This window comes from Rhinatrema bivittatum, chromosome 1 (genome assembly GCF_901001135.1).
Source record: "Rhinatrema bivittatum chromosome 1, aRhiBiv1.1, whole genome shotgun sequence".
In the NCBI taxonomy this organism is placed as follows: domain Eukaryota; kingdom Metazoa; phylum Chordata; class Amphibia; order Gymnophiona; family Rhinatrematidae; genus Rhinatrema; species Rhinatrema bivittatum.
Window position 1 is genome coordinate 64,952,634 of NC_042615.1, and position 22,263 is coordinate 64,974,896.

The 22,263-nt window shown below is 45.0% G+C and overlaps 2 long non-coding RNA genes across 2 annotated transcripts in view; one reads left to right on the top strand and one right to left on the bottom strand.

Moving 5' to 3' along the window:
- Positions 1-19,111, bottom strand: part of LOC115097406 — a 30,210-nt gene extending 11,099 nt beyond the window's left edge. Inside the window, exon 1 of the long non-coding RNA XR_003858279.1 lies at positions 18,984-19,111. This is a non-coding gene — a long non-coding RNA (uncharacterized LOC115097406). The remainder of the gene's footprint in view (positions 1-18,983) is intronic.
- Positions 1-22,263, top strand: part of LOC115097451 — a 311,652-nt gene that overhangs the window by 278,822 nt on the left and 10,567 nt on the right. The gene's annotated exons all lie outside the window — the stretch shown is intronic.

The window sequence follows — 22,263 nt, forward strand, 5'->3', positions numbered from 1 at the left end:
CTCTTTAATGAGATATATGAGCTTGATGGGATGAACACAGATTTTGAATATTTGGTGTTAATAAGAAAGTCCAAAGGGTCTTCTGCGTAATTTTAAAAAGCTGGCCAGTTTCAAGACTGGAATTTATAGGAAGGGACAGAATGTCAATATAAATCCTGCACCTCCAGTTCTGTAACTCTGTGCATCCACTGAAATTCCCCCAAACATAAGACGCACCTGACCATAAGACGCACCTAGGATTCAGAGGGGGAAAATAAAAAAAAAAAAAATTTTGTGCTAAACCGGCTCTGCGTCTGGGCGTCTTATGGAGCAAATTAGGGGAGTGTATAGCTTTTTTTTTTTCTCCCCATTTTGTTTTCGGGTCTGGGGAGGGCCATTTCGGTCCACTCCCCAAATCAGAAAACTTTTCTTTCTCTGGGAACCCCTCCCCAAAAAAACCCCCATCCCAACCCTTTAAATTAACAACCCCCCACCCTCCTGACCCCCCCAAGACCTGCCGACTTAATTTACTGCAACCCCCCCACCCTCCTGACCCCCCAAGACCTGCCAACTTAATTTACTACAACTCCCACCCTCCTGACCCCCCCAAGACCTGCTGACTTAATTTACTGCAACCCCCCCCACCCTCCTGACCCCCCCAAGACCTGCCGACTTAATTTACTGCAACCCCCACCCTCCTGACCCCCCCCAAGACCTGCCAAACGTCCCTGGTGGTCCAGCGGGGGTCCAGGAGCGGTCCAGGAACGATCTCCTGGGCGTGGGCCGTCGGCTGCCAGTAATCAAAATGGCGCCGACGGCCCTTTGCCCTCACTATGTCACTGGGACCGACCGCTGCTATTGGTCGGTCTCAGTGACATAGTGAGGGCAAAGGGCAAAGGGCCAATAAAGGAGAACTTTTTCTTCCATAAATCCATGGTGGTCCAGGGACTGCTCCCCAACTTTATATTTAAGCATAAAGTGCAGCATTTACAATATTGCAGTTTGCAGACTGAATAAAGACATTTGTCCTTTGTGTTTATTTGCCCTCATATTACTCATATGCTGTACAAGTGATGAGATGATTGTTATTGATGATTATCTGAACTATCAGTTGAGGTTACTATATCCTATTTCTTTAGAAATTGTTTTTTCAAGTTCAGGTCTTATAACCTTTTCTACGTAATTTTGATTTTGAGATATAATTCAAGTATTCATCATGCACTGTCAGTTTCTATCAATATACATAGTTCAGTTTTCTGCACGAGATTTTGGAGTCCAAGTGCTCCTATACATCATCCAGCAAAGTTTAGTTCAGGAACACATACAGAATCTGATGAACTATTTAATGAATCATCAAATTAATACCTATTGTAGGTTTTATAGGAAAAGTTCCTGCTGCTACATTCATGCACCACATACTCAAAGGCTAATTGATTTCAATGTATATTTTATAATTACAAATTCTTCTCCATGTACTGTATACCTTTCTCCTAATGGACTGCACTAAAGTACTGAAGTAACTCATAAAAGAACTCTTACATAATTAGATGAGAAAATAGCCCAGATAGTAAATTATATACATTTGAAATATTTTATTTACACTTATTAGTGTCCCAAATTTATGCATCCAAAAGAATTCAAGAATATACAAAGTGTATAGACTGAAATTTAGATTGTGTTTTTAAAATTATTATGCTGTTGGTTGAAAATATGCTTGGCATGATTCTTCATGCCATATACCAAACATGTTGCTGTTGGAAGTCACGTTGCTGCCATCTTCTGGACACATTCATCTATGGATCTGATTTACTATGCTTTTATTTTCACAGCTACAGGACAATTATTAAATCCATTTTTAAACATTCAAATACATCTTTAGAGGAAGCTCAGAAGAGGGCTCCTACAAACCCTATAACATACGACCTAAGAAATGTCTTAGATGAGAAGAGATAAAGGATATGATAAATTATGAGTAAACATCAAGCATTTTTCAATGGAAAGAACATTCTAAAACAAGCAGTCATGGCATCGAACTCAAAAGGGAGTAAGAAATATTTCTGGATAGAAAGGGTGGTAGGTGCATCAATAATGGCTACCCAGTGGAAGTGGTTGAGGCAAGAACAGAATTTATCAGAATTTAAGAGAGCACGAAATAAGCACAGAGGATTCTTAAATAAAGAACTGACAGTAAAGGAAAATTGGTTCTTACCTGCTAATTTTCGTTCCTGTAGTACCAAGGATCAGTCCAGACTGCTGGGTTGTGTCTCCCTTCCAGCAGAGGGAGTCAGAGAAAAAAAAACGCACCCCTCTTAACCTGGTGTGCCACCTGCGATCCCTCAGTATATACGATATCAAAGCAGAATAACCAATAAAGGAGAACAAATCCCCAAACATAACCAGGAGGCCACGAGGGCTATCATGCTCAGCATGTGGGGAGGCGGGGTTGCACCTCTCGCAGGACAGGGTTTGTGCCCGCTGCCTCCCCGGGGGGGGGGAGGGCTCATCCGGGGATGATTTTGGGCCCATTTTGCCTCGAGGCGCGGAACGGTGATCATGATCCCGTCCGGGTCTGTCGCCAGCGCACGCAGGAACGGCGGACATTTTGTCGGAGCCCTGCCTGCCGACTGGGGGAGAGGATTCTCCGATTTCTCCTCCCAGTCTGAGTCCCGTTCGACCGCGCGATCTGGGGCCCGGCCCCTCGGGGCGCCAGATCCTCCCCCCTCACCTATCGATCCCTTAAAGGGCCAGTCAGTTTTTTCTTCAAAATTTATTTTACTTATGCATAGGACTTTTTTGGAGGTGGAAGCTCATCAGCAGGATGAGCAGCCCCCTCCCGCGAAGATTGCACGGTGGGACACGTCTCTGGATGCCCTTTCGGCCCCTGGGGAGGCTTCGGATCCTGCTCCCTTGGGATCTTTTCTGGATCCTCTCCTCCAAAACCTAGATGGGGATGTTGATGAGTCTGCTCCAGTAGAGGGGGAGAACCCCCGGGTTTCTCAGCTGTTGCGCCGGGAGGAGTTGGATCCCTTGATCCCCTATGTCCTGGAGGAACTGGAAGTGGAGGCACCAGTCCCCAGTTCAAAGCCAGTTAAGGGAAAACCAGTACTCTCGGGGCTGCGTGCCCTGCCCCAAACTTTTCCTTTCTACCCAATGCTTAAGCAGTTGGTCACTCGGGAGTGGGAATCTCCAGACGCGACCCTGCGGGTGGGACGGGCGATGGACAAACTCTACCCTTTACCCGAGGAAGCCGTGGATATCCTCAGGATTCCCAAGGTGGACGCGTCTGTTACTGCGGTCACCAAGCGGACCACCATTCCTGTTACAGGAGCGACGGCTCTTAAGGACCTACAGGATAGGCGGCTAGAAGTCCTCCTCAAGCGCATTTTTTAGGTGTCAGCACTCTGTGTTAGAGCAGCGGTCTGCAGTAGCCTCATGCAGCGAGCGCCCCTCAGGTGGATCCAGCAAATGCTCACATCACAGGTGTTGCCGCCAGATGAAGCAGATCAAGCGAATAGGATGGAGTCCAAGGTAGCTTACACAGCGGATGCATTATATGATCTGTTGCGGGCATCTTCAAGCAACATGGCCACTGCAGTTTCGGCTAGACGGCTTCTCTGGCTCCGCAACTGGTCCGCGGACATTTCTTCCAAAACTCAGTTGGGCAATCTTCCTTTTAAGGGAAAATTGTTGTTTGGGGAGGAACTTGACGCCCTTATTAAGTCTCTTGGGGAGAATAAGGTGTATAAATTGCCAGAAGACAAGCCTAAGTCTTCCAGGCCCTTTGGGGCAGCGCGTTACCGTTTTCAAGGACAGCGCAGATTTCGGCAGTTGCAGCCGCCCACTTTTCCCGCCCGACAACAGACTCAGAGGGCTCAGTCTTGGCCTACTTCCTTTCGTGGTCGGAGGCCATTTCGGGAGGGAGGCTCTCAAGGGGCCACCGGAGGTAAGCAGTCCCAATGAAGGTGTTCCGACCCTCTCCACGGTTCCAGTGGTGGCAGGTCGTCTCTCCCTGTTTCTTGAGGAGTGGGTCAGGATCACATTGGACCAGTGGGTCCTTAATATCATCGCCCACGGTTACGAGTTGGATTTGCTCGCCCGTTAAGGGATCTTTTTCTGATTTCTCCCGCCGGCTCTCTGGCCAAGCAAGAGGTAGTCGAGCAAACCCTGAGTCGCTTGAAATCCCTGGGGGCTATTGTTCTAGTCCCTCCAGAGGAACGCAGGGCCGGCAGGTACTCCCATCTATTTTGTAGTCCCGAAGAAGGAGGGGTCCTTCTGGCCAATATTGGATCTCAAGGCAGTCAATCGAGCACTTCGGGTTCCCTGATTTCGCATGGAGACTCTACGGTCGGTCATTGCGTCCGTCCACTCAGGAGAATATTTGGCCTCTTTGGACCTGACAGAGGCGTATCTTCACATCGGGATACGCGAACATCATCAGCGGTTTCTCTGGTTCATGGTCCTGGGGGAGCATTATCAGTTCCAAGCTCTTCCGTTCGGCTTAGTGACAGCACCTCGGGTCTTCACCAAGGTAATGGTAGTCGTAGCAGTGGCATTCCGGCGGGAGGGGATCTTGGTTCACCCATACCTGGACGATTGGCTCATCCGGGCCAAATCGGAGAGCATCTGTCAGGAAGCAGTGAGAAAGGTTCTACTCCAGTCCCTTGGTTGGGTGGTCAACTTTGCCAAGAGCCAGTTGGTACCATCTTAGGTTGTCAACTTCCTGGGAGCATGCTTCGATACCTCGGTAGACAAGGTCTTCCTCACTCGGGAGAGGAGGCTCAAGTTAGTGGCGCAGATCCATCGGCTCATGTCCTTACCCCTGCCCATAGTATGGGATTATTTGCAGGTACTTGGTTCCATGGCGTCTACTCTGGAGGTGGTTCCCTGGGCGTGGGTTCATATGAGACCATTACAATGTGCATTGCTTTCTCGGTGGGATCCAAAATCGGAGGAGTTTCGCCTGCCTTTGCCACTGATGGAACCAGCCAGGTCCGTCTCGATTGGTGGCTGATTCCGGCCCACTTGTTACAGGAGATGGACCGGGAGGAGCCGCAGTGGGTAATAGTCACGACGGATGCCAGCCTCACTGGTTGGGGAGCGGTTTGCCAGTCACAATCTGCTCAGGGTCGTTGGACAAGTTATCAGCGACGTGGTCAATCAATCGATTGGAAACCAGGGCGGTACGCCTGGCGTTACGTGTTTTTCTCCCTCTGGTAGCCTAGTGTGCATTGCGAGTCTGGTCAGACAATGTGACGACGGTAGCCTACATCAACTGCCAAGGGGGAGCCTTTCTGCCTCCCAGGTCGGTGGCCTGGGAGGCAGAAAGGCTCATGACGTGGGCAGAGCGACATCTAGTCCGGTTGGTGGCCTCGCACATAGCCGGGGTAGACAATGTGCAGGCAGACTTTCTCAGCCGCCAACATCTAGATCCTGGCGAGTGGGAATTTCCGACGCAGCTTTCCAGCTGATCACTCGTTGTTGGGGGGTTCCACACCTTGACCTGATGACAACTCGGACAAATGCAAAGGGGCCCCAGTTTTTCAGTCGTCTGAGAGACCACGGGTCGGAAGGAGTGGATGCTCTTGTTCTTCCGTGGCCTCGTGGTGTACTACTGTACATGTTTCCGCCTTGGCCACTAGTTGGCAAGATCGTGCGTCGGATAGAGAACCACGAGGGGTCTGTCATTCTGGTAGCCCCAGAGTGGCCCCGAAGGCCGTGGTTTGCGGATCTGATCTTGTTGGAGATCGACGGTCCGGTGCGTCTCACCCACCTTCCGAATCTTCTTTGACAAGGTCCAGTATTTTTAGATCGAGCGGATCGCTTTTCTCTAGCGGCCTGGCTTATGAGAGGAGGCAATTGAAGAAGAGGGGATATTCAGATTCGGTTATTTCTACCCTCTTGCAAGCACGGAAATCGTCCACGTTGTTGGCCTATATTCGTGTTTGGAGAGTTTTCGACTCTTGGTGCCAAGGTGTGAACATCCCCCCGCGTCTGGCTTCGGTGTCACACATCCTATCCTTCCTGCAGGAGGGACTGAAGAAAGGTCTAGCTTGCAGTTTTCTCCGGGTGCAGGTCGCAGCACTGGGTTGCCTGCGGGGCAAGATTGATGGCTTTTCGTTGGCAGCTCATCCAGATGTGTCCCATTTTTTTAAGGGGGCCAAGCATTTGCGCCCGCTGGTACTTAAGGGCTTATATGGTCTTCCTTTTGAGCCCCACTGGCGGGCTACGTTGAAGGATTTGACACTCAAGACTGTTTTTTTTGTAGCCATTACCTCCGTACGGCGAATTTCAGAGCTTCAAGCTTTGTCGTGTCGGGATCCGTATCTACGTATTTCGGATTCCGGGGTTTCGCTGCGGACCGTTCCCCCCTCCTTGCCCAAGGTGGTATCGGCTTTTCATGTCAATCAGACGGTAGAGTTAATGGCCTTCCCGAATTTGGATCCGACTTCTGTGACTGATAAGGATCTGCATAAGTTGGATGTGCGCCGGGTTCTCCTTCGCTATCTAGAGGTGACCAATGCTTTTCGATTATCAGATCATTTGTTTATCTTATTGACTGGTCCTAGACGGGGACACAAAGCATCCAAAGCTACAGTTGCTAGGTGGTTGAAGGAGGCCATTTCCTCCACTTATCTTTGCGCTGGGCGGGCCATACCTGAAGGCTTGAAAGCGGCCTCTTGGGCGGAGAGCCAGTCTGTCTCGCCGCAGGAGATTTGTAGAGCAGCCACTTGGAAATCCTTGCATACTTTTGCGAAACATTATCATGTGGACGTCCGGGATCCGGAGGTCGACTGTTTTGGCAGCAGTGTTCTTCGTGCAGGACTCTCCAGATCCCACTCCAATTAGGGCAGCTCTGGTACATCCCAGAAGAGGAAAAAACCTAGCCAGAAGGACATGAGTATTGATTCTCCGGGCTAAATGTCCAATGTTGCTGTGATGGCAACACAGTTAGGGGCGGATTTTAAAAGGGTTACACGTGTAATATACGCGTGTAACCCTTTTAAACCCGCTCCTGCGCGCGCCAAGCCTATTTTGCTTAGGCCTGGCGACGCGCGCATGTCCCGGGGCTTGAAAAAAGAGACGGGGGAGTGGGCGGGGCGGTCCGGGGGCGGGACTGAGGCCTCCGGCACAGTGGCAGGCGCAATTTATTAAATAAAGGTGGGGGAGTGATTTAGGTAGGGCTGGGGGGTGCATTAGGTAGGAGAAGGGAGGGGAAGGTGGAGGGAGGCGGAAGGAAAGTTCCTTCCGAGGCCGCTCCGAAATTGGAGCGGCCTCGGAGGAAGGCTGCGCAGCTCGGTGAGCGCAAGTTGCACAATTGTGCACCCCTTGCTCGCCCGACCCTGGATTTTATAACATGCGTGCGGCTGCACGCACATGTTATAAAATCGGGTGTACATTTGTGTGTGCCGGGTTGCGCGTACAAATGTACGCCCGCGCATACCTCTGATAATCTGACCCTTAGTGTACACTGTTAGTGTCGCTGTCAGAACAGTTCTAGACACAGAGGGCTGTAAGCTTGTATCCTCCCAGCAACTACCATTGTTCTGAAAGCGAAAGCGCACACTAATATTTGCTATCAGAGTAATGCTGGATGCTTAGTCAGGAGGATAGAAGCTTGGGTCTTCCATGGACTAAGGTTTGGCTCCTCTTTAGCTAGGATGTATTGGAAGTGGGGAAAGGGGATCAAGAAGGGTGTGTTGTACGATGTTTGTCACTTTGGGCAGGTGGGATGGGGGTATCAGCGCTGTGCATCACTGTGGCTTCTGATGGGAGGGAGGGAGTTACGTGGGGGGAAGCATCCAGACAAACATTTTTAAAGGTACAAAGGAAAATTGGTTCTTACTTGCAAATATTTGTTCCTGGAATATCACAGATCATTCCAGATAAATGGGTTTGTACATCCCTACCAGCAGATGGAGAACAAAAACTTTGAGGCACTGCTACTTAACCGAGAGTGCCACCTGTAGTCCCTCAGTATTGACATGTATCCAAGCCAAGATGTGTAACTCCAAACCACCAGGATCCCTTTCTCTAAAAGAGCTGGGCAACAAGTTGGAACTCCCCACCAAATTGATCCCTGAATTATGGCCAAGAAAGAAAATATTTAAATCTCAAAACTGCGAGAACTATATACAATTATCTTCTGTAAAAAATTAAACTCTGCATCACCAGCAGCATCCGGAATCAAGAGAGGTTTTTCTAAAAATTAAGCAGACTCAGAATGGGCCGGGAGTCTGGACTGATCTGTAGTATTCCAGGAAGAAAATTAGCAGCTAAGAACCAATTTTCCTTTCCTGTTCAACCCTGGATCAGTCCAGACAAGTGGGATGTACCCAAGCCCCTTTATACTGGGTGGGATCCCGAAAGACCTGCACGCAGCACACTTTCCCCAAAGATGCCCTCCTCTGGGGCCCTGACATCCAAATGGTAATGTTTAGTGAAAGTGTGCAAAGAGGACCACATTGCTGCCTGGCAAATCTCTTGCAGCAACACCAACTGACACTCCGCCCAGGTAGCTGCCTGAATCCTAGTGGAATGCGCCTGCAAACCATCAGGGATTGGCTGACCTTTACAAATATAGGCCAAAACAATTGTTTCCTTCAACCAACGAGAAATCATACTCTTAGTCCACTGAATAACACAAAAAGATGATCCGAGGTCTGAAATTCATTAGTCACCTTAAGATATCTTAGGAGAACCCAACGCACATCCAAAAGATGAAGGTCCCTCGCATGGGGCGAATTGGGTGTCAAATGCGAAAACCTTGGCAAATCCATGGTCTGGCTAAGATGAAAAGCTGACATCACCTTGGGCAAAAAGGAAGGAACCACCTGCAACGAGATTCACATCATTGGAAATCCGCAAAAAGGGTTCCCTGCATTTTAAGGATTGGGGATCAGAAATCCGTCTCACCAACAAATCACCACTAGAAAAACTGCCTTCGGCGTAAGATCCTACATAGAAGTCTTGTGTAAAAGCTCGAAAGGAGGGCCACACAAGACTCGCAGAACCAAATTGAGATTTCAAGATTGACAAAGTCGACGAACTGGAGGGCGCAAATGCTTTGCTCCTTTCAAAAAGCTCAGCAGCGTATGGTTTGGAGGGAGGTATCTTTAAAGGATACTAATGATGCATTAGAATTAGGGCATCCCAACAGTGAGGTTCCAATAATAAGAAAAGTAGTCCAAGTGTCTGTAACTAAAAACTCGCCTGAGCTAAAAAAATTCCAATTTATCCCTATCAATAAAAAGCAGAATGAAAATACAAACAAAAAACAAACTTTGAAATGTTTGTATGCTAATGCCAGAAGTCTAAGAAGATGGGAGAATTAGAATGTATAGCAGTGAATGATGACATAGACTTAATTGGCATCTCAGAGACATGGTGGAAGGAGGATAACCAATGGGACAGTGCTATACCGGGGTACAAATTATATTGCAATGACAGAGAGGAGCATCCAGGAGGCGGTGTCGTGCTTTATGTCCAGGATGGCATAGAGTCCAACAGGATAAACTTCCTACATGAGACTAAATTCACAATCGAATCTTTATGGGTAGAAATCCTTTATATGTTGGGGAAGGCTATAGCAATAGCAGTTTACTACTGTCCACCTGGCCAAGATGCTAAGACGGACAGTGAAATGCTAAGAGAAATTAGGGATGCTAACCAAATTGGTAGTGTAGTAATAATGGGAGATTTCAATTACCCAAATATTGACTGGGTAAATGTATCATCGGGACATGCTAGAGAGATAAAGTTCCTGGATGAAATAAATGGAGCAATTGGTTCAGGAACCAACAAGAGAAGGAGCAATTTTAGATCTAACATATTTTTCGCTCCATAAGACACACCTGAACATAAGACGCACCTAGGATTCAGAGGGGGAAAATTTTAAAAAATGGTGTGCTAAACCGGTTCCGTTCCTGGGCGTCTGTGCGGCTTATGGAGCGTCCGTTTCCGGCATTAAGGGGTGCGCATACAAATTTTTTTCAAATCAGTTTCATTTTCGGGTCTGGGGAGGGCCAATTCGGTCCACTCCCCGGATCGGAAACCTTTCATCGTGCTATTTTGTGAAAACAAAACAACCCCCCCCCCACCCCTTCAAATTTAATTAGCTACAACCCCCCATCCTCCTGACTGCCCCAAGACTTGCCAAAAGTCCCTGGTGGTCCAGCGGGGGTCCTAGGAGCGATCTCCCCCTCTCAGGTATTCGGCTGCCAGTAATCAAAATGGCGCCGATGGCCCTTTGCCCTTACTATGTGACAAGGGCTACCAGTGAGTGAGCTGGGACTCCCGGTATCACCCTCCACCACGGCAGTTTTTAGGGTCCCCAACCCTCTGCTCTCCAGCCTCGAATACCAGGGGGAATGATCCCACCAGGACCTGGCAACCCCCTGGGAGGCTAAACGCTGCTTCTGCTTTCTTTCTTTTTTTAAATTAAATTTAAAGGAACCCTTAAAGTTCCCCTAATAAAAAAACACCAGCACTAAGTCACCAAAAGCAGACAAAACTACCCCTAAACTTAGCACCTGTAAGAGACACTAGGCTTTGCACCTCCGCCATCTGCTGGAGACAGAAAAATCCTGGCAGACACTAGGTGCACCTCAGGGCTATAGGACAGAGTCCGCAAAGTCTTTTTCTGTCTCCATCTGCTGGAGGGAAGGCAAAACCCAGCTGTCCTGCACTGATCTGGGTACGTACAGGGAAGGGGAAGATCCATGTGGGGAAGATCAGGAAACTGGGATGGGAGAAGAGGAGGGAAATGGAGGGAAAGGGAAGAAATTCTGGGATTGAGAACATAAGAACATAAGAAAATGCCATACTGGGTCAGACCAAGGGTCCATCAAGCCGAGCATCCTGTTTCTAACAGTGGCCATCCAGGCCACAAGAATCTGGCAAGTACCCAAAAACTAAGTCAATCCCATGTTACCATTGCTAAAGGCAATGGCTATTCTCTAAGTGAAATTAATAGCAGGTAATGGACTTCTCCTCCAAGAACTTATCCAATCCTTTTTTAAACACAGCTATACTAACTGCACTAACCACATCCTCTGGCAACAAATTCCAGAGTTTAATTGTGCGTTGAGTAAAAAAGAACTTTCTCCGATTAGTTTTAAATGTGCCCCATGCTAACTTCATGGAGTGTCCCCTAGTCCTTCCACTATCCGAAAGAGTAAATAACTGATTCATATCTACCCGTTCTAGACCTCTCATGATTTTAAACATCTCTATCATATCCCACCTCAGCCGTCTCTTCTCCAAGCTGAAAAGTCCTAACCTCTTTAGTCTTTCCTCATAGGGGAGCTGTTCCATTCCCCTTATCATTTTGGTAGCTCTTCTCTGTACCTTCTCCATCGCAATTATATCTTTTTTGAAATGCGGCGACCAGAATTGTACACAGTATTCAAGGTGCGGTCTCACCATGGAGCAATACAGAGGCATTATGATATTTTCCGTTTTATTCACCATTCCCTTTCTAATAATTCCCAACATTGTTTGCTTTTTTGACTGCCGCAGCACGCTGAACTGACGATTTCAATGTGTTATCCACTATGACGCCTAGATCTCTTTCTTGGGTTGTAGCACCTAATATGGAACCCAACATTGTGTAATTATAGCATGGGTTATTTTTCCCTATATGCATCACCTTGCACTTACCCACATTAAATTTCATCTGCCATTTGGATGCCCAATTTTCCAGTCTCACAAGGTCTTCCTGCAATTTATCACAATCTGCTTGTGATTTAACTACTCTGAACAATTTTGTGTCATCTGCAAATTTGATTATCTCACTCGTCATATTTCTTTCCAGATCATTTATAAATGTATTGAAAAGTAAGGGTCCCAATACAGATCCCTGAGGCACTCCACTGTCCACTCCCTTCCACTGAGAAAATTGTCCATTTAATCCTACTCTCTGTTTCCTGTCTTTTAGCCAGTTTGCAATCCACGAAAGGACATCGCCACCTATCCCATGACTTTTTACTTTTCCTAGAAGCCTCTCATGAGGAACTTTGTCAAACGCCTTCTGAAAATCCAAGTATACTACATCTACCGGTTCACCTTTATCCACATGTTTATTAACTCCGTCAAAAAAGTAAAGCAGATTTGTGAGGCAAGACTTGCCTTGGGTAAAGCCATGCTGACTTTGTTCCATTAAACCATGTCTTTCTATATATGTTCTGTGATTTTGAGGTTTAGAACACTTTCCACTATTTTTCCTGGCACTGAAGTTAGGCTAACCGGTCTGTAGTTTCCCGGATCGCCCCTGGAGCCCATTTTAAATATTGGGGTTACATTAGCTATCCTCCAGTCTTCAGGTACAATGGATGATTTTAATGATAGGTTACAAATTTTTACTAATAGGTCTGAAATTTCATTTTTTAGTTCCTTCAGAACTCTGGGGTGTATACCATCCGGTCCAGGTGTAGGAGGGGTAGGGAGTGGTTCCAGGAACTGGGGAAAACGGAAAGGTAGGAAGGATTGAAGGCTCCTGGATCTTGGGGATGGAATCCAAGATTAATGGAAAGAGGATGTGAATTGCAGTGAGGGGAGGGGGCAGGTGAGGAGAAGGCAGGTGTCCCTTCTGTTCTCTGGTCTTGCTATCCTTGCATCCCCTCTTTAATCTCTCACCTAACCTGGCATATATGCACACAAACAGCACCAATCCCTTCTATGTCTCACACAAAAACACTATCTCCCTTTCCCATTTCCCTCTCACACACAGATACCCCCCCCCACCTTTTTCCAGGTGGTCCCCTCTCATCCCCCAGCAATCCCTCATTCATTCGCTCCTTACCTCCCCAAAATGACCCCTTTGCTCTATCTGTTCCAAGCTTACTCACTCCTTTTCTGTTCTCTGAGAGGGAAGAGGCTGGCTAGGAAGTAGAGAATTGTCCTCTGCTGAGTGAAATTCAGCACAGTTGGAAGGCAGAAAATCTTCAGTCAGCCTCCTGTCCACCACATTTTTGCTGCACTAGGAACAGGCCTTATGTGCCTATTGACAAATCCAAGCCTGCTCCTAGGGTACATGGCCATAGCAGTACATATGGATCCTCTGACTTGCATATGCATGGTTTTCAATGGGCACTCCAAAGCACTGGCACTACTGAAGAGTTTTGGAGGTTTTATAAATTTTAGCACTCCAGATAGGTCTTTCAATTTTTTGACTTCCTCCTGATGGTATTTGCCATCTTTTATATGAAAGTAGGATACGAAAGACTATTGCTCATTTCTCTTCCCGGGAAAGGATCTTCCTCAATTTTGAGAGATTCTAGAACAGAATAAGAAGAAGATAATAATTCATAAGATTCTGCATCTGAATCCTATATAAGAATTTGAGAAAAAAAAGTCTTAGAATAAGATGTTAGAGGTTCCATTTCCTGCTCCTTTTGTGTATTTCAGTTGATAAGTTTCCTCAGCATCTTCTCTAGAACTGGTAAGCATTCTTCTGAAGGAGGCAGCATTTCCTTCATGTAATGGAGAATAAAATCATGACACATTCTCTGCACAAAAGCTGTGCAGCCTTTATTAATTGGAAATGTTGAGGTATGCACCTGATCTCCCTGTTATGCTTTCGAGGTGTTTGGTGGATTCTTAGGGGCAACAGGGATAGTGTCTCCCATGGGAGGAGCCCCCTAGGGAACTGTAGCACCAGGCTAGACTCAGATGCACAAACACAGAGAATATATCTTTATTATGCAGCTTGTATGGTTCACCAGAGGTGGCAGTAGAGAGTGGATTAGTTAGCAACAGTCTATGATCCTCGGCGGAGAAGACCCGTCCCACAATGGTGGTATAAGGCCCCGATGCAGATATCCAATGAGACACTGTAGGAGAGACAGACTGGCAGATGATAAAGTACACTCCCTGGTAGCTGAGTAGATAGAGTTCCCAACGAGCAGTAGAGAGAGGATAGGTAGCAACAGTCTGTGATCCTCGGCAGAGGAGACCCGTTCCACAATGGTTGTGTAAGGCCTGATGTAGATAGACAATGAGGAGCTGTAAATGAACAGACTGGGAGAAGTAGTACTCACTCTCTGTAGCTGATAGGTGGAGTTCCAGCAGGTAGAAGAATTGGTAGCAGGCACCAGGATAGACACACAGGCCCTCGAGGAGTGAGTACCTGGATTCAGGATAGACACCTGGATTAAGCAAAGGGCCCCCGCGGAGCGGGTACCCAAGTTAGTAGAACCCCGGAGGGTGTAGAAAGCTTCCAGCAGCAGCAGGCAGAACAGCTTTAGACCAGAATGAATCCAATCTGCTGCTAACTCGGCGAGAGTCAGCAAATGGGCAACCTTTTGTAGTAGGAAGCAGTGACGTCATTCGAGGGGGACGTCCCTGAGGTTTGCGCCAACACTGCTACAAGACGTGAGGCGTGCGCGCGCCCTAGGAGGCCTCAGGTCAACATGGTGGGATGCCGCACCAAAGCCGCTCTGGGGACGTCAGAGGGTGCAGCAAGGAGATGCTACGGACACCATTCTCCCGAGGCTGGTGGAGAAGGCTGAAATAGAGGTGAGGCATGTTGGGCGAAGCAGTCTGAGACCGGACGCAACACTCCCAAGCATGCTCAGAAAGATTTTTTCTTTAGAGATCTATGAGATAGTATGTATGGGCCAGCACCGTTGGATGATATCATCCCCGTGTGTGGTTGTTTTTGTCCTGCTTGCTCATGGAGAACAATGATCACTAACTGGGTCACTTTGGAGGACAACTGCAACTGGGCAGGCACCAATTATCACCCCATGCTTTCTTGATAAACTGGAGCATAAGTCTAATCTATGCATACTCACTAATTCCTCTCACTGCCACATATGTCCAGAAGGTGCTTCAGGATAAGGCGAAAATGATCCTCATAGCCCCAGCTTGACCATGGCAAGTGTGCTACCTGTATCTCCTTCATCTGTCAGTTCAACTTCTGATTTATTTGGGGGTGTTTCTGACTCATTACCGGGAAGGCAGAAGACCCTGCCACCTGAATCTACCATTGCTGGGCCTCATGGCATTGATGTTGAATGCATAGTAGTCTCCTCCTTATTCTTTCCTAAGAAGATGGTGGACATGCTGATTTTATCCAGGAAACCTTATGGGTCGATTTTAAAAGTGCTGCTCATGCAAAAATGCCTACATATGCAATTATGTGGGCCAAGTGTGAGCAACACAGATTTTAAAAGCTGTGAATTATGCGCATACGTGAGCAAAAATAAGGGAGCAGAAAAGGGGTGAGGCATTCTGGGTCAGTGTCAACAGATTTTAAACCATAGACTGCAGCATGGGGTGAATTGTTAGCTGCATATATTTACTGCTGCTCCTCATAAGGAGGAAGTCTGCAGAACTCACATTTTAGGGCTTACATGACAAGATGAGGGGTCTGTGTCAACTGAGGGGCATGCAGGATGAAGAACCAAAGGTGTCTAGATGACCTCAGGATTGACTCAGCAAACTGGTGGACTAATTGGAAAAACTGGGAATTTCCCTTGTGAGAGCATGATTTAAAATCTGCTTACATACACATGTTGAAGCCAGCAAAGTCCCAAGGAAGATATGCGAAGTACGTTTGCTCAAGTAACCGCTTAAAATTAGGAGCATACTTAAGTGAAGTAGGTGTATTTTAAATCATTCTTGTGCAAGAATATAAGAACATAAGAAGTTGTCATACTATGTCAGACCAAGGGTCCATCAAGCCCAGCATTGTTTCCAACAGTGGCCAATCCAGGTTGCAAGTACCTGGCAAGTACCCAAAACATTAAGTAGATCCCATGCTACTAATGCCTATAATAGCAGTGGCTATTTTCTAAGTCAACTTCTCCTCCGAGAACTTATCCAAACCTTTTTTAAATCCAGCCACACTAATTGCCCTAACCACATCCTCTGGCAATGAATTCCAGAACTTAATTTTTGCGTTGAGTGAAAAAGAATTTTCTCTGATTAGTTTTCAATGTGCTACTTGATAATTTCATGGAGTGCCCCCTAGTCCTTCTATTATCCGAAAGAGTAAATAACTGATTTACATATACCTGTTCTAGATATCTCATGATTTTATAGATCTCTATCATATACCCCCTCACCTGGATCTTCTCCAAGCTGAACAGACCTAACCTCTTTAGCCTTTCCTCATAGGGGAGCCATTCCATCCCCTTTATCATTTTGGTTGCCCTTCTCTGTACCTTCTCCAGTGCAACTATATCTTTGAGATGTGGCGACCAGAATTGTACACAATGCTCAAGGTGCAGTCTCACCATGGAGCAATACAGAGGTATTAAGACATTTTCCATTTTATTCACCATTTTCTTTTAATAATTCCTAACATTCTGTTTGCTTTTTTGACTGCTGCTGCACACTGAGCCGACAATTTTAAAGTATTATCCACTATGATACCTAGATCTTTTTCCGGGATGGTAGCTTGTAATATGGAACCTAACATTGTGTAACTACAGCATGGGTTATTTTTCCCTTATGAATCACCTTGCACTTGTCCACATAAAATTTCATCTGCCATTTGGATGCTCAATCTTACAGTCTCGCAAGGACCTCTTGCAATTTATCACAATCCGCTTGTGATTTAACAACTCTGAATAATTTTGTATTATCTGAAAATTTGATTGCCTCACTTGTTGTATTCCTTTCCAGATCATTTATAAACATATTGAAAAGCACCGGTCCAAGTATAGATCCCTGAGGCACTATTTACCTTTTTCCACTGAGAAAATTGACCATTTAATACTACTCGATGTTTCCTTTCTTTTAACCAGTTTGTAGTCCACGAAAGGTCATCACCTCCTATCCCATGACTTTTTAGTTTTCTTAGAAGCCTCTCATGAGGGACTTTGTCAAATGCCTTCTGAAAATCCAAATGCCCTTCATCTACTGGTTCATCTTTATCCACATGTTTATTAACCTCTTCAAAAAAATGTAAAGTGCGTCTATGATTTAAAATTCCAGGATATCTCCACTCATGCATCCATATAGGCGCATGCACACTTGTTTTAAAATTAGCCTGTAAGTTTTTAGTTTAGTTTTATTATTTGTCTGACTGCCTTTCATAAAATTTTAAAATGGTTTTCAATAAAACATACATAATCAACACCATAAAATCAACATCATATTAAAAACACAACATGAGAATATCTTCTGGTTTCAAGTGGAAGAAGTTCTCTTCGTGGTATGGGGCCAGCCAACTGGACTCTTCTTGAGAGTCAAAGGACTTAGTATCTCTTCTTTCCCTCATCCTCTAGTCTCAGGACCTCATTGGTGAAGGTACACCTTAGAGCTATTGAAACACATCATCAGCAAGTGGATGGGGGCTCCTATCTGTCACCACTCTTTAGTTTCCAAGTTCATGAAGGGGGTGTGGCATTCCAAGCCTTTAGACAGTAAAAAAAAACCTTCAGTGCCTTGGAATCTTAATCTGGTCCCTGACTCGATTTATAAAACATTCCTTTGAGCTGCTTGAGTTGACAGACCAGAATTTCTCACCTGGAAATTTTATTTCTCATGGCTGTCACTTCAGCACAAAAAGTAAGAAAATTACAGGCTGGTCTCTTATTCAGCCTCACTACAGTTTTTTCGCAACAGGGTTATTCTGCAAATTCATTTTATATTCTTCTGAATGCGGTATCAGCATTCCACATTAACCAATCAATAGTGCTACCAACATTCTTCCTGAAAACGAATGCACATAAAGAGCACTTCAGTCCTTGGACTGCATGAGAGCCCTTACATATTAATTGCAGCGGACTCAACCTCATTGTCAAGTTTCTCAACTATGTTTGTTCTTTAATCCCAACCATTTAAGAAGAGTAGTTGCTAAAAGGACTCTTTCAAATTGGCTAGTAGACCGTATAGCACACTGTTAAACTCTGGTTGGTTTACAGATTACCAACTGTCAAGGCTCAACAAGGGAGATCCATGACAACTTCAGTAGATCATTTGAGGGCCACTTCCACTGAAGACATCTGCAAAGTTGCAACTTGACTTCTGTTCACACCTTCATGTTGCACTGTCTGAACCCCATGTCCTGGAAGGACAGTAATTTTGAACACACAGTTCTGTGTAGCCAGTAGTCCATGCTCCATTGGCGGGGTCCGAGTTTTCTGTTAAGTAGTTGTTCCAGAAGGAAACCCACATCTTGGGATTCCCTACCAGTTCTGGCTGCTTTATGCCTGCTTATTGATGAAGAAAGCAAGTTTGCTTAGCCATAAACAGGGTTCTCCTTAAACAGCAGGATAACACTCTCCCAATTCTCTGGGGAGTCGAATACCTCACTAAAGCTTATGCTCTGGAAGAGAGAGAGAGGGGCTCACAAGGCAGCATCCACATGCTGGAACTCCAGTGGATCCCCAGAAACACCATCTCAGCTCTGGGAGCTGGATCTGTTTCAGTGCCATCAGATGACGTCACCCACTGATTATGGCTGATTTATCTTGCTGTCTATGGAGAGCCCTGTTTACAGATAAGCAAAAACTTACTATACCCACACAACTTTGCCCTTGCTTTCTGTGCAGATACTTTCTGTGAGCAAAGTAATGTGCATACTTTTACATATTTTTTAAAGGTACATGGGTATTTGCAAGTCATTCCTCAACCTTGCTCTGGGGGATGCCTCCTTTTACTACAGAAAAATCTAAGGACCCACCTTTTTGAAACCGCTTTTAAATCTTATGCCTGATTGTCTGCTTTTATTGTTAACTAACTTTTTTTTAACCATTGCTTGCTTTATACTCCAAGTCTCTTGTCCTGTATGTTTGTCTTATTAGACTTTTTTTTTTGTATATTTGAACAGCGCTGCATATGTCGTGTAGCGCTATGAAAATATTAAGTAGTAGTAGTAATAGCAATTTTACTGTACATGCACACAGGATGGGAAATTTTCAAAGACCCCTTTTCTGCAGGTAAAGCACTGCTTTACCCATAAAAATGGCTTTGAAAGTTGCCTTCATAAGGGAGGCAGAATACAGTTTCTAATGTTTACAAATTCACACAACTGGACTGCAAACAATACTCACCAGCCATCTTTCATACATCTCCAGAGCCTTTTTTTCTTTCTCTTCTCTCTCAGTTTTTTCTTGTTCTTGTTTCAGTCTCTCATGCAATTTTTCTCTTTTCTTTTGTTTCAGAATATCTTCCTTTTTTTCATTCCTAAAGTTTGAAGAATGTATTATATATGATTATGATGATTGTTTATTCTTTACCAGGTATGAAACTGGATATACCGCATTGATCTATGAACATGGCTAAGTTATTTTAAACATTAGGAAGTCATTATAGTCCTTTTAGATGGCTAACTTAAAGGTTTGTATATTCAGCCCCTGAACAGGCTAGGTTTTACCTGGATAAGTCATTATATGTTAAAATATAGCTGGATTAAAAAAAGAGGCATTCTGAGGGCATTTCAGGGAGGAGTTTAATCATCCGGCTAATTTAGCTGAAATTTAAGCTATAACCAGCTATGATAGCCAGATAACTTTAGACCTGCTTCAGAACAGGCCTAAAGTTATCTATCCAGTACCTGAATTGTGCAGTTGGATAATTTGCTACTTGTCTGGATATCTTCAAAAAGTAAGTAGCGCTTATTTAAAAAAACAAAAACAAAACAGTTCTGGGTCTCCTGGCCTGATTCTTACTCCCCACTGCAAAGGTTTTAACCCATTCTCTGGCCATGACCCCTCCTCCAACCCCTTGAACATTTTAAATTAAAGGGAGATCAACACCACCAGGCCCAGCCCTCCAACTCCTCATCCCTCCTGGCTAAATATACATTGAAATCTTGCTTTCTCCCCTCCAAATGCCTTCCCCCACACTGCCACCCTCCCACCACCCATGGGGCCCCTTGTTTGTATGCCGGTATGCAGTACAATAGCCGGATAACTTAAGAACATAAGAACATGCCATACTGGGTCAGACCAAGGGTCCATCAAGCCCAGCATCCTGTTTCCAACAGTGGCCAATCCAGGCCATAAGAATCTGGAAAGTACCCAAAAAATAAGTTTATTCCATGCTACTGATGCTAGTAATAGAAGTGGCTATTTTCTAAGTCAACTTAATTAATAGCAGGTAATGGACTTTTCCTCCAAGAACTTATCCAAACCTTTTTTAAACCCAGCTACACTAGCTGCACTAACCATATCCCCTGGCAACAAATTCCAGAGTTTAATTGTGCGTTGAGTGAAAATGAACTTTCTCCGATTAGTTTTAAATGTGCTATATGCTAACTTCATGGAATGCCCCCTAGTCCTTCTATTATCCGAAAGAGTAAATAACTGATTCACTTTTACCCTTTCTAGACCTCTTATGATTTTAAACACCTCTATCATATCCCCCCTCATCCTTCTCTTCTCCAACAGTCCTAACCTATTTAGTCTTTCCTTAGTTCCATCCCCTTTATCATTTTGATCGCCCTTCTCTGTACCTTCTCCATCGCAACTATATCTTTTTTGAGATGCGGTGACCAGAATTGTACACAGTATTCAAGGTGTGGTCTCACCATGGAGCGATACAGAGGCATTATGACATTTTACGTTTTATTCACCATTCCCTTTCTAATAATTCCTTACATTCTGTTTGCTTGACTGCTGCAGCACACTGAACTGACGATTTCAATGTGTTATCCACTATGACGCTTAGATCTCTTTCCTGGGTGGTAGCTCCTAATATGGAACCTAACATCGTGTAACTATAGCATGGGTTATTTTTTTCTATATGCACTAATCCACATTAAATTTCATCTGCCATTTGGATGCCCAATTTTCCAGTCTCACATGGTCTTCCTGCAATTTATCACACTCTGCTTGTGATTTAACTACTCTGAATAATTTTGTATTATCTGCACATCTGATTACCTCATTCATCGTATTCCTTTCCAGATCATTTATAAATACATTGAAAAGCATGGGTCCCAGTACAGATCCCTCAGGCACTCCACTGCCCACTCCCCTCCAGAGAAAATTGTCCATTTAATCCTACTCTCTGTTTCCTGTCTTTTAACTAGTTTAAAATTCACGAAAGGACATCGCCTCCTATTCCATGACTTTTTACTTTTCCTATTAGTCTCTCATGAGGAACTTTGTCAAATGCCTTCTGAAAATCCAAATATACTACATCTACCAGTTCACCTTTATCTACATGTTTATTAACCCCTTCAAAAAGGTGAAGCAGATTTGTGAGGCAAGGCTTGTTGGCTGTGTTGAATTTAAAAGAGCAAGAATAGATTTATAAATTGAAGAGTGTACATCCAGAAGGGTTGAATCAGGCTACAGCAGAGTTGCTTACCTGTGACAGGTGTTATCCCAGGACAGCAGGATGTAGTCCTCACATATAGGTGACGTCACTGGATGGATCCCTATCACAGAAAACTTTCTGTCAAAGTTTCTAGAAACTTTTGACTGGCACACTGAGCCCACTGAGCATGCCCAGCATGCCATTATTTATTTATTTATTTATTTAACATTTTTCTATACCGACCTTCAAGGTTAAATACCATATCAGGTCGGTTTACATCGAACAGGGGTAGATCAGTGTAACATAACATAACAAAGGAACAACTTTTTATAATTAGTGGAGGTAAAGCAGAAAAGTAAGAAAGTTACATAATAACAAGGACCATGAACTAGGAAGCTGAATTCAGCTGGAAAAAGAGAAACCTTAAGAATGTATTAAATTAAAATACTAGGAGACTAGTAACTGATGAGAATATTGAAGGGGCGAAGTTCCAAATTCAATGCTGAGTAGTTGTAGTTGTCTAGTGAAAGTTTGAAGGATCAGGGAAGGCTTGTAAGAAGAGCCAAGTTTTGAGTTTTTTTTTAAATGTTGGTAGGCACGGTTCCATTCTGAGTTCTGCAGGTAGGTTGTTCCAGATGGCTGGACCTGCTGTGGAAAAAGCTCGGTCTCTAGTAGAGATGAGTCGTGTAGCTTTAGAAGGTGGGGGTTGTAGTGCTCCTTTGTAGGTTTCTCTCATTGGTCTGTTGGAAGTGTGGAGTTTGAGTGGGAATTCGAGGTCAAGATGGAGGAAGCTATGAATTGATTTGTGAATTAGAGATAGAGCTTTGTGCAGAGCCCTGTGACTGACTGGTAACCAGTGTAAATTACGGAGGACGGGCGTAATGTGGTCTCTCTGGTTGGTGCTTGTTAAAATTCTCGCTGCAGCGTTTTGTATCATCTGTAAGGGCTTGGTTGTTGAGTTGGGAAGGCCAATGAGGAGAGAGCTGCAGTAGTCAATTTTGGCAAATATTAGGGATTGAAGAACAGTCCTAAAGTCATGAAAAAATAGGAGAGGTTTGAGTCTTTTTA